Source organism: Mus caroli, chromosome 1, assembly GCF_900094665.2.
Source record: "Mus caroli chromosome 1, CAROLI_EIJ_v1.1, whole genome shotgun sequence".
In the NCBI taxonomy this organism is placed as follows: Eukaryota; Metazoa; Chordata; class Mammalia; order Rodentia; family Muridae; genus Mus; species Mus caroli.
In genome coordinates, this window is record NC_034570.1 from 153,108,135 (window position 1) to 153,121,076 (window position 12,942).

General features: G+C 41.3%; 1 long non-coding RNA gene across 1 annotated transcript in view; it reads right to left on the reverse strand.

Annotated features, from left to right (window-relative positions):
- Positions 1-5,375: 5,375 nt before the first annotated feature.
- LOC115031296 overlaps positions 5,376-12,942 on the reverse strand; it is a 14,619-nt gene continuing 7,052 nt past the window's right edge. The window contains exons 2-3 of the long non-coding RNA XR_003836894.1: positions 8,239-8,345; positions 5,376-5,886 (exon numbers count right to left, since the gene is read on the reverse strand). This is a non-coding gene — a long non-coding RNA (uncharacterized LOC115031296). The remainder of the gene's footprint in view (positions 5,887-8,238; positions 8,346-12,942) is intronic.

The following is a 12,942-nucleotide window of genomic DNA, read 5'->3' on the forward strand; positions in this document are numbered from 1 at the left end:
AGCCAGGGCTACACAGAGAAACCCTGTCTCAAAAACCAAAAAAAAAAAAAAAAAAAAAAAAATATTTAATTGGGGCTGGCTTACAGTTTAGAGGTTTCGTCCTTTATCATCATGGCAGGAAACAAGGAAGTATATGGGCAGACATGGTGCTGGAGATGTAACAGAGAGTTCTACATCTTGATCTAAAGGCAGCAAAAAGGAGACTGTGTGTCATATTGGGCATAGCTAGGGTGTATGAGAACTCAAAGCCCACCCACACAGTGGCACACTTCCTCCAAAAAGGCCCCATCTACTCCAACAAAGACTCACCTCCTAATAGTGCATTCCCCTTGGACTAAGAATTGGTCCAAGTGCACACATGTCTAGGAGAGCCATTCCTGTTCAAACTACATCAGTGTCCAAATCTGTCTCTGCACATTGTCTAGTTGTGGATCTCAGTAGATTGATGATGTCTTAGTTAGGTTTTTACTGCTGTGAACAGTTACCCTGACCAATGCAAGTTTTATAAAGAACAACATTTAATTGGGGCTCGCTCACCAGGTTCAGAGGTTCAGTCCAGTATCATCAAGGTGGGGACATAGCAGCAACAGGCAGGCATGGTGCAGGCAGAGCTGAGAGTTCTACATCTTCATCTGAAGGCTGCTAGCAGAATACTGGCTTACAAGCAGCTAGGATGAGGATCTTAAGTCCCACACCCACAGAGACATACCTACTCCAACAGGGCCACACCTAATAGTGCCAATCGCTGTATCAAACCTATACAAACCATCACAGATGAATCGCCCCACCCTCAGCCCCTAGCAAAGTTTTATTTTATGCATATGAGTATACTGTCACTGTCTTCAAACGCACCAGAAAAGGGCATTGGATCCCCCTTATAGATGGTTGTGAGCCACAATGTGCTTGCTGGGAATTGAACTTAGGACCTCTGGAAGAGCAGTCAGTGCTCTTAACCACTGAGCCATCTCTCCAGTCCCCACTCCCCCACCACCACCACCACCAAAGTTTTGATGTTTTAGTTCAGTGGTGAGACCCAGAGGTCTGTTTCTAACAAGTTGCCACGTGAGGCTTTACTGATGTTACCTCTGAGCTACTGTCAGATCCTTGAAGGCTTGCCCCTTGTAAACCACTGCTTTAAAATGTAATTGAGTCATGAGTGAAAATGGATATGGTGTGAGACAGGATAGAAAGGCAGGACAAATTAAGGGGACACTAGAAATAAAAGAAGCCCCTCCCCTTAGAACATACTTCTGTTTCCCACTAGCTGAAAGTCAACACAAAACAACAACGTTAACACAGCTGATAAGTTCAGAATTACCTACAGAGATTGTGCTAATTTTCCTAAAAATATATCAAACAAGTATTTTTTTTTAAATGCCAAACAACTATGTGGCAAACAACAAACTGCTTACACAGGGCCTGGCTGCTTAACCCTTGGGTCTAACCATGTCTGCGTGCCTCTCTCTAAGCTCAAACAATATTCCATAGAAAGCTACTTTAACAATTTCATTTATTTAAAAAATAATAATATGGGGAAAATAAACAAACTGCCCATATCTCTGTACATAATTCTAAAGCTTTGCTTAATTGTTAGTCCTTGTTGTAAATTATATCCTCTGAGCAATGAAATGACGCCATAAAGTCACATTATGTAGCCATTGTAAAGATGCCTGAGTGGTACTCTCTAAGAAGGCCACACCCACATGTGGGTATATTTTGTCCTTTTCTTAGGTATCTCTTTCTAAAAACAAGAACTTAAATCTAAATTGTGCACTATCTATCTCTTATGCATAATAAATGCACAATTCACCCTCATTCTGATTTGTCTTGGAATTCTTTTCTTCAGAGCAGTCAAGAATCTGTGTTCCCTGAGTGGAGGTCCTAAGGGCCACAAGTCCTCAGGCCATTGGTGGCAGTTCCAGGATGTGTCTCCTCACTGCTGCTGATAGCTTTAGCTCCGCAATTTTAAAGGGTTAACCCAAAATATCCCCTACACAGGGCCTGGTTACACAGGGCCTGGCTGCTTAACCCTTGGGTCTAACCATGTCTGCGTGCCTCTCTCTAAGCTCAAACAATATTCCATAGAAAGAACATGAAGGACTATTTGTCTCCTGTTTCACTTCCTCGGTTCACTCCCTCTCTACCCAAACTAAGAACTGAAGAGCCTTAGATATGACTTTAGCTACATTATCACACAAGGCTCCTAATCAGGGAGCTGTGGGGCCTTTTAGAAAGTCCTTATGAGGAGACAAGCACAACACTCATACTTGAAATACTATGAAATTGCAGAGAAGCAAAGCACACAGCACCCACCAACACACGGTCTTATCAGTTCACTGAGTATGTGGAATGACTCGGGAGAACTATCACTTATAGTAGGCATGGTTATGATAATAGATGAGCAATAAGCAAGACTGCCATGTGAAAGACATTAAACAGCTGCAAACGTCTTCAATCAGGGTAGTGATGCTTTAAAGGAAAAATATAACATTTTCATAGCAAATTCCTGTGATACTTCTTTCTGGCCTAAGGTAGGCCAAAGAAGGCTTTCGTGGGAAAGGGGTGGAAAGAATCTATACTATGCTTTGGTCTATACCACATTCTGGACTTTATTTCAAAGAAAAAGCATGCCAACGGTGGAGGAGGAAGAAGAGGGGAAGGAGGAAGAGAAGAAGAAGGAGGAAAAGGAGAATTATGAGAAGGAGGTAATTCACCCTCTAGGTTCATGGCTCTCAACCTTTCTAACACTGACCCTTTAATGCAGTTCTTCATGTTGTGGTGACTAAGAACTGAAGAGCCTTAGATATGACTTTAGCTACAAAATTATTTTCGTTGCTACTTCATAACTGTAATCTTGCCACTGTTATTAATCACAATGGAAATATCTGTTTTCTGTTGGTCTTAGGCAACCCCTTTAAACAGACTGTGTGACCCCAAAAGGAGTCATAATCCATAGGTTGAGAAACACTGATCTAGAGGCCTCTCCAAGACTCTCTGGCTGCTTCTTTCCCCCATTATCTCTACAATTCTTTTTGTCAGGGGCATGGCATCAGAAAAAGCAATACAAGTACTGCCTACTCAGACATAACCCTTGGATCCTTACATTCTGCCCCCAAAAGGTAATTAGTTTACAGTATGTTCCATACCAAAAACGTAAGCAACTCACCTGTTACCATCTGTGCTTGCCTCCCTTCTTTAGCCCAAAGAAAGAAGTAGCAACCGGATCACTAGTAGAGATTTGCTAAAATGAGATCATTACTGCAGAAATATTTTAGAAGATTCCGTAGCTCAAACTCTGACTAGTCTTTCCTTATTTGAAATGTTTCTTGCAGATTTAACCATGATACATAATTAACAAGTGTGTGTTATCATTAATACAGTTAAAGTTAGATGCTAAAATGCTTTGTTATATTAGAATTCCCAAACTGACTACCTGAATGACTTCAAATAAACACTGAAAGGCTGAAGAGATTGCTCAGTGGCTGAAGAGAGTGCCCCAAAATCTGCCAATCAGTTACTTGACACAGAGGAGTTAAGACAGTAGACACAGTTAAGGTTGCTAATCTGCTGATATTAAAACCAGATTAGCCTAGATTATCCATGTGGGTCCAGTGTAATAACTAGGATCCCTCTAAAGCAAAAGAACAAGAACACAGTGCTGGTAGCATAATAGGACCTGGTCTATTATGTCTGGCTTTGAACATAGAAGACTCCATAAGCCAAGGGAAAAGGGTGGCCTGAAGAAGCTGGGAAGGGAACCCAAGATGATCTCCTCCCCTGAAGAGCAGGCAGGAGTACAGGCCCTGCTGATGTGGTTTTGTGGTCTAGAGAAATGCATGTCAGGTTTTTGACCTTTGCAACCGAAAGATAATACATCTGCATTGTCCACAGTGCTAAATGTTTTGGTCATTCATTTCAGAGGCAATGAAAAAGCAATATGGAGAGTAAACATGAGAGGGAGAAACGTGTATGCCTGGGGCAAGGGTTTACAGTGGGAGGAAGGCAGCAGCAGGGCAAACTAGAAACTGAGTTTAAAAGCAAGCTTTAGGAGTCTTCTGTCTCAAAAGGAAGGTAGAGCTTCCTTAAGCTCAAACCTATCAGACTGCAAGAGGCTAACAAAGACCCAGGATCATGAAAATTGGGAAGAAATGATCTGAGAAATATGCTTTGGAAGTACAGAAGAGTTTGATGACTTACTGTTGCCTGTGCCCTGTACTACTGGCAGCCTGATTCTACCTGCCCTTGGGGGTTAGAGGAGAGGTGGCTCTGAGTCAAAGACAACAGGCTCTGGGAGCAGGTGAGAAATGCCACAGCAAGCTCCTCTGAATGCTGCCACAAGCTCCTTTAATATCCTCCATCTGCACCCCATTGGTCCCAAGAAAGCAGCTCTTCTAAACAGCAATTCCGGATTGGCTGGCATTGTCTGTACCAGCAATCCTTGGTATCTCAGGCAGTCCTCAATTAGGTCCTCCTGCAGGAGATGCCTTTGTGGCTGCACAGTCCCCAGAGTTTACATAGAGGTGGCCTCCCCATTTCTCCTACAACTTACTAGAAGAGAATAAAAGACAAAGGGACTCAAAATGCTACCCATGTTGGCATCTGGATAAGTGAAGGGCTAGTCCTTTGAAAGCACCAGGAGAACTAGAAAATCATTTGTTGAACTGCTCCTTGAAAGGAACTAAAAGATTCGCCCATGCTATTGAATCCCAGAGCCAGAGAAACAAAAACTGGACCTCACATGCCCATCTCAGCTGATGCCCTCCCACAGTGAGTGCAGGACACTGGTCCAAGGTCTGAAAACATCCCATGAGTGGAATATAAAACTGGATAAAGACAATTCTCCATGGTGGACAGGGAGTGGCTCGTGTAATAGGGAAACTATTTTCGGCTGGTCATCTTAGCAGATGGGTCTGTTTTCTACCCTGGAGTTAAATAAACATCTCCTGTGTCTTGCAATAATGGAAGGCAGGCATAACAACTCAGAGTGATTTCATACCCTTTTATTAGGTGGGTGTCAACACTTTCTTGAGGATATTGTTGACCTGAGAAGTAATTCGCAAGCTAATACTGGATTCCTCATCGTAATACTGTGTTCTGTAGTTTGCCAGGAGTTTTTCTTATACAATGGTTTGGAATCATGGAGGAAGAGATCCTGAGCTGCTAAATTAATGTTGACATTAGCAGAACTGACCCTTCTGGCTGGAAGATTATGTCAGTCTTGTTAAGTATTAATTAGCCTCCTCCTAGGAGATGGTCACACACCAGCAACCATACACACATAACTGATAATAAACTCCAATTGCTAGAAAATAAATGAAGGAAATTATACTTGGGTCTGATTGAGTTCAGTCATAAGTGTTCCAATCACCGCCCAGTATTCTCTTTGTTCCGTCGTTTCTTCTGTAACCGAATCTGTTGCTGTACAATTTTCCTCATACGTATGGATTGCTAAAGCATTCCCATTCATTTTGACAGGGCAAGTAACACATATAGGAAACAGGTAAGTTATTTGCCATTAGGTCTGGAGCGGTAACTTTAGGAAAGTCAGGAGAGTGGGGAGAGGAAGGGAATGGCCCCAGGGTCAGAGATCTGTGCCTGGTGTGAGGGACCCCAACATGCAAGGCTCACAAGTCTTCTTTTGGATCCTAAGTGCAGCCTGGATATTGGGGAGGATTGTAAGGGTAGACTGTAACAATGTTTTCTCCACGATTTTATTGTGAACCAGTTCCTGTGCAAGGGGGGAAAATACCCTGAAAAACAACTTCTTTTCCTCCATGACTGCAGCACTCAGCACTCTGGACGATGAGCATCTCCAGTGCCTCGCCTTCCGGGATGATCTCCATTCTCAGCCCGGAACAAAATACTTTCCACAACCAAAGGAACGATCTTAAAATAGAATTCAATAAATAAAATTCACTGAAATGCTCCACCCAGCATATTCATCTTAAATTTCTGATCCAGCATCCTCAAAGACACAAACCCAAAATTCCCTCTAGTCCAGTGTAATTCTTCTCTAAAGCGGAAACTCTTTTTGCTACCGGGTGGCTGGGGTACAAGGAAGCTCTTTCCCTAAGAAGAATCTCAGATTATGGTGCCAAGACTTTTTATTGTTACTAATGATCCTCATCTCCGAATAGTTTATCTTTAGTTGGCTCGTTGTTGGCTGGCTGGTTGCGTCTTTGGTTTGGTTTTCTTTGTTGTTTATTGCTTTGTTTTTAACAAGGTTTCACCCTGTTGGCCTGGCTGGCCTGGCTGGCCTACAACTCACCATGTAGCCCACGCTGGCTTCAATTCACATCAATCCTCCTGCCCCAGCCTCAGGAATGCTAGGGTTACAGGCATGAGCCACTAGGCCTGGCTCGAATAGTGTCTTTATCTTTGTCTCTCTGACATATGATAGAAAAAGCCATATTTTTAAAAATGTCATTTTAAGAATTGAAATACATCCATATAGCATAAACTCTATCAATATTAAAAATATAGACATTCCTTACCTCACTCCTATCTGTCCCCCTAACTCCTCTATCTGTTTTCATGAATTTACATAATCTGTACATGTAATAAAAACATAATCATAAGACTTCCAGGTACAGGTGATGCAGGCTCGCTACTCAAGGTTTGATCTCATGGCTTCCTGCTGCCGCCATGCCTGCCACTTGTCATGTGGTCATACACGCATCCTGAGTATGTAATGGAGCTGCAAATCAAAGTGACATTTTCCAGTACAAAGGATGAACTCAGGTACTTTGATTAGCACTGTTCAAAAGAGATGGCTAAAGTTGCAAGGTCATCACATCCTCCAGCTTTCACTGCATATATGGGGTTATAATATGTGGCATCTTGTATTGGGCTTCTTTCACTTAGCTTACTTCCAAGGCTCATGTCTTATGTATCATATATTAGTATTCCATTCTATTTTATGGCTGAATGAGATGGATGTTTATTCTTTCCACTTTGAGCAATTATGAATAATACTGCTGTGAACATTAACACACACAATATTTGCATGAAAGTGTGCTTTTTATATGTCTAGGAGTGAGATTGCTGGATCATGTGTTCATGATTATTTCAAAGAATAAATCTGATGGGCTTGGTCCAGAAAAGCAAGTTAGGGCATGTAATTTTTCTCAAGGCATTGTTATGATCTGTTCCACTGGCAGTACATATTTGCATAAAGGAAACCCTAAGACTCTACCACAATTAACACTGAGAAGTAAAGAGAGGGTGTCTTAGTTAGGGTTTTACTGCTGTGAACAGAAACCATGACCAAGGTAAATCTTATAAAAAACAACATTGAATTAGGGCTGGTTTACAGGTTCAGAGGTTCAGTCCATTATCATCAAGGTGGGAGCATGTCAGTATCCAGGCAGGCATGGCACAGACAGAGCTGAGAGTTCTATGTCTTCATCCAAAGGCTGCTAGTGGAAGACTGACTTCCAGGCAACTAGGGTGGGGATCTTATGCCCACACCCACAGTGACACACCCATTCCAACCAGGTCACACCTATTCCGACAAGGCCACACCTCCAGATGGTGCCACTCCCTGGTTCAAGGATATACAAACCATCACAGAGGGGAACAGGTTGGTTGTGACAAAAAGGCCAACGGTAAGTTCAGCAATTAATGTCCTCCAAAAGCCAGGTCGAACTTAAAACTACATAAAACAAAAGGTTCACAGAGTTAATAGCTTAGAGGAAAGGAAGATTTAAAAACGAGGAGCTGGCTGGGAGTGGCGGTGCACTTGGGCAGAGGCAGGTCTCTGTAAGTTTGACAGCCTGGTTTACATAAACAGTTCCAAGACAGTCTGGGCTACATAGGGACGTTATCTCAACAACAGCAAAGCAGGAAAGGAAAATAGTACTAGTAAAATGGATGTGTTATCTCTCTGAAAAGTTGCAAAGATGCTAATGTTATTTGGTATTCCATATGGAATGTATTGGGTTCTTTTTTTTTTTTTAAGTATAAATCTGATCATGATGCTCTCCAGTTGCTAAGTTCTTGGGATGCTTTAACGTGCCTTCATGATCCAATCTCATATTCTGCTATGCTCATTGTTAACCATGCCGCAATCAACTGGCCTGCCCCCTCTTTTCTCATAAATATCAAAATCCTGAGTATTGAGAAACTGAGAAGTCAGATGTAAAAGATTGAGGTTGGTTTCCTATCTTAACCACATACAAAACTTAACTCAAAATGAAGAAAGGATGAAAACCTACAAAGCAGGGGAGGGAGGCTTACCCAGGGCACTGGATTTGGCAGGGAGTTCTTAGATAGAACTCAGGACGAAAGCAAACTCTAATCCCCGGTACATGACAGCAATCATTCAACAAAAGTTAACGGACAACCTACAGGACAGGATACAATGCTTGTAAATCATAAGTAACTAGGGTTATTATCTAGAACATATGAACAAATCATACACTTCAACATCAATGGCTAATGTAACAATAGACAAAGGACTTGGGTCTATATCATGCTACACATTGCTACTGTAAGGAAATATAAACCAAACCTACGAAACCGTGCCTGTAACCAGAGCTGAGAAGGAAGATGTCAAGAACCAGGCCAGCTTGGACTGGACAGTAAGATCCTAGATTAAGAGAAAATAATTGAAAGACCATTCCATACCACAGAATGAGCAGAGGAAAACAAAACAGAACAAAAAACAGAACACAACATACCAAACGCTACTGCGGATGTGGAAAAATTGAAACCCCGCTGTACTATTAGTGGAAATACAAAATGTTTCTGTCAGGGAAGTTTCTCAAAAACTTAAAAATGATTATTGTATGATCCAGCAAACTAAGTCTATATCCAAAAAGAGAAAAAGAAAAGGAAAACTGAAGTATGAAAAGAAAAGTCTTTTAAAAATATACTTATTACTTGTGTGTGTCTGCTTCTGTGTATGTATATATGTGTGTAGTGTATGTGTATGCCACATGTGCTGGAGTTCCCAGAGGCGTTGGTGACAGATTTCCTGGAGTTAGACTTACAGGTAGTTGTGATCTGCCCAACATGAGTGGTGGCCATTGAACTTGGGTCCTCTGCAACTGCTGAGCCATCTCGCGAGTAAAGGGAAATGCTGGAGAGATACTTACATATCATGTTCACAAGAGCATTAGTCTCAAGAGGCAAGAGAGAGAAACAATTCAAGTGCTCCTAACAGAAGCAACAAAAGTGGCAGGTATCTACAGTGGAGTGCTAGTGGGTGAGTGGACAAACAAAATGCAGGATATATGGCATTCAGCCTGAAAAAGGAAATCCTGACATATGCTTAAAGACACTACTCTGGGAAACAAGCCAGTCATAAACTTACAAATTCCACATGATTCCACCTATATAATGGAGCTGACATAGCCAAACGCACACAAATAGAAGGCAGATCTGTGAGCAGGGTGTGGCAGCACATGCCAGGACCTGAGAGAAGGATCAGGAATTCAATGTCATCCTTAGCTACATAGAAATTCTGAAACTAGCTTGGTGGCGTGAGATTCCATCTCAAAGTCTGGGGTGGGGCTGAGGAAGGGCAGAAAAGGAAGGTAGAATTATGGTTGCCAGCTAGTGGAGCTGGGGACAAAAGGGATGTTGCCAGTAAGTATACAATTTGAATTTCGCAAGCTATAATAAAGGTTCCAGGGGTTTGATGCCCAACATGTGAGTGTACTTAACACTGAAAACCACCTACTTCAACATAATGAAGATGGAAAGGTTTATGTGTTTTTAAGCACAATGGTCAAAATACTATTTTTGAATGCCACATTCTTTCCTGCCTAGTGTCCTTTGCTGTCCTTCTGCCTGGAACATTCTCTCCCTTGTTTTTCATGACAGGAGCCTTTCACACTTTTAGTCAGCTTAGAAGTTTCCTACTCAAAGGTACCTCCCTCAGAAAGCCTATTTTTTCTTTTTATTAACTTCTCTTCTAGTCTTACTGTCAATAATTCTTTTACTGTTTCCTAAATATGTGGCAATATGTAATTATTTGATGTACTCATTTCTGTTTGAAATTTAATCTATGGTAAAAGCAATAATGTATTTTGAACTATGCTCATGACTTAGTAGCAGACACACAATAGGTATTATGCATGTGAATATACACCTGTCTCTAAATATTCCAAATGAACATTGTCAATTCTCTCCTTACACCACATAGATTCCCAGAGATCAAACTCAGAACATTAGTTTTGCTGCCATACCCTGTACCAGCTGAGTCACAACTAGCCCAACGTTTCTTTTTATGTTCTTGAAATATATATTTTTTAAAAAAGATCAAAGACAAAAACAAAACCAATGCCAATGGGCCAACTCTCACTAACCAATTTTGATGGCTTTTGTTGGTTGTCTGGAATGAGCTACAATCCAGAAGTGAAGGGTATACCGGTGATCCAGATCTCAAGGGAGCAAGACAATGTGCCTTTAATCCAGATCTTGAGATGGGAAGACACACTTTTAATCTGGGCCACACCTTTGTGACTTTACATTTGATGCCATTTTATTTTCTCTTTCCCAGTTCACAATCCCTCACCTGTATCTAAGGACACTGCTAAAGACAGGTCGTCTCTTCTAGTCTAGAATTCGACATCTTGTAGTCTCATCCTCTCATTTCTGTAGCTATTTATACTTGGGTTTTCAACTTCACTCGTACATTGGCTAAATGTTGTTATTAGCAAATATAACTTGTTTATTTTCCATGGAACCCTGACTCCACAAAACGTGTCTTAGTGACTGTTCTATTGCTGCAAAGAGATGCCATGACAAAAGTAACGATTATGATAGAAAGCATTTAATTGGGAATTAGCTTATTATTTCAGGGTCTCAGTCCATTATCTGCATGCAGGGAGCATGACACCAAGCAGGCAGGCAGGCAGGTGCTGGAGCAGTAGCTAAATCCTGATGGCTAGGCAGCAAGAGACTCTAGGCTTGCCATGGGCTTTTGAAACCTCAAAGCCCACCCCTAGTGATACACTTCCTCCAACAAGGCCACACCTCTTAACCCTTCTAATCCTTTCAAAATGTGCCACTCCTTGGTGACTCAGCATTCAAATATATGAACCTATTGAAGGTCATTCCTATTCAAACCACCATAAAAACAAATCTGTAATTCTACTAAAAATTAAAATTGTCAATGTGGCTTCCATTTCTCCCTTGTTAATCAAAATACTTGTGAAAAATCAGTAATGGCCTTGGAGTCAGTAAATCTATTGGCTTTTCTAGTATTTTATTTTCTCTGAGGTTTTGATAAAAATACTCAGTCTCCTTTCCACTTCATTGGGGTGGGAGTGTTGGTGTTTCAAGGGTTAAAACCCTGCTAAACAAGTGCTTGACCAGCCTGCCACACTCTTCTATTTTTTATTTGTTTTCCTTGTGCCCCCGCCAGGTGTGTGTGTGTGTGTGTGTGTGTGTGTGTGTGTGTGTGTGTTGCTTCACATTGCTGAGGCAGTCCTTGCTATAGACCCTCAGACTGGCCTTGAGTTTATCATCCTCTGCCTTAGCTTGTGATGTTTTCAGGGATGTACCACAAGCCTGACTTGTCTTATTTAAAGTGTCCTGTCTTGACTACTCTGTACAAGTGTGACCAATGACAGCTCTTCATCCCTTCACCCCAGATGCTAACAGGCACTCATTCTTAGAATCACTTTCTCCTTGGCTGTGGTCTGGAAATCCTTTGGGAAGGCTTCCCAAGCGTCTATATGTTAGTCCTCAGAGCAGCAACGTTGGAAGGCAGTGGAATTTTTAAGAAGTGGAGCTTAGTGGAAAATAATTAAATCATCAAACATATCAAGACGGTGGATGAACTAAAATGACAGACTCAAAGCTAAGTTCCTGAAGGTAGTACCTTTGTGTTATAAAAGCAACACTCTGTTCGCCCCACTGTGCCTTTCTATTTTTCATGAAATCTCTCATCTTTTATGTGCTCCTTCCATGAGGTCATCTGCTTCATGATGTAGACAAGGGGCCCTGACCAGAGACCAATCTGATGGGGCTATTTGATCTTGGATTTTTTCATCCTCCCAAATACAGCAGTTAAACAAACCTTTTATAAAATACCCAATTCCAGGGGCTGGAGACATGGCTCAATAGTTAAGAGCATTGACTACTCTTTCAGAGGACCTACATTCAATTCCCAGCACCTACATGGAGTCCCACAACTGTCTATAATTCCAGTTCCAGGGAATCAACACCCTCACACATATATACATACATAGAGGCAAAACACCAATGCATATAAAAATAAATAAATAAATTTAAAAATAATAAAATAACCAATTCTGATATCTCAATGCATCAATAGAAAATAGACATTCTTGTAAATATTCTTCCTTGGACTCTTCCTAGAGATGGCAATTGGGAGGATCCCTATGCTAAATGACTTGCTACCCTAAAAAAGAAAAGAGGCACAAGGAAGAAAAGAAAGACTTCATTATCTTTCTTTCTGCCTTTCACTACAATCCACTGAGTTGGCAAGAGAAATGGGAAGAGAAATAGATCAGGGTTAGTTAGCCATGGCTGTATTCCACTACCAGAAACCCTTCTCCTACAACTGTGACTTCTGCTTTTCTTCTACTGTGCGTACTATTGCAGGAAGCAATCCATGCCAAGACATAGTAATGTCTTCCCCTTATTACTACCTCCAAGATATGACAGCACTCTGACTTGACTTCACTGTGGTTTTAGTTTACTGTTAAACTCAAACAATTTATCCCATTGTTCACTTGACTCTAAGCCTGACTAAAATCCTTTTCAACTATTGCTTATTTTACAGTTTGGATCTTAAACATCCCTCAATAACCCATATATTGAAGGCTTGGTCTATAGCTTGCAGTGCTATTGGGAGTTAGTAGAGATTTCAGGACATGGGTTTTTTGGGAGGTCTTAGACCATTGGAGACATAGCCTCCAAAAGAACAGTGGGGCTTCAGCCTCTTTGACTCTTTTTTTTTTTTTT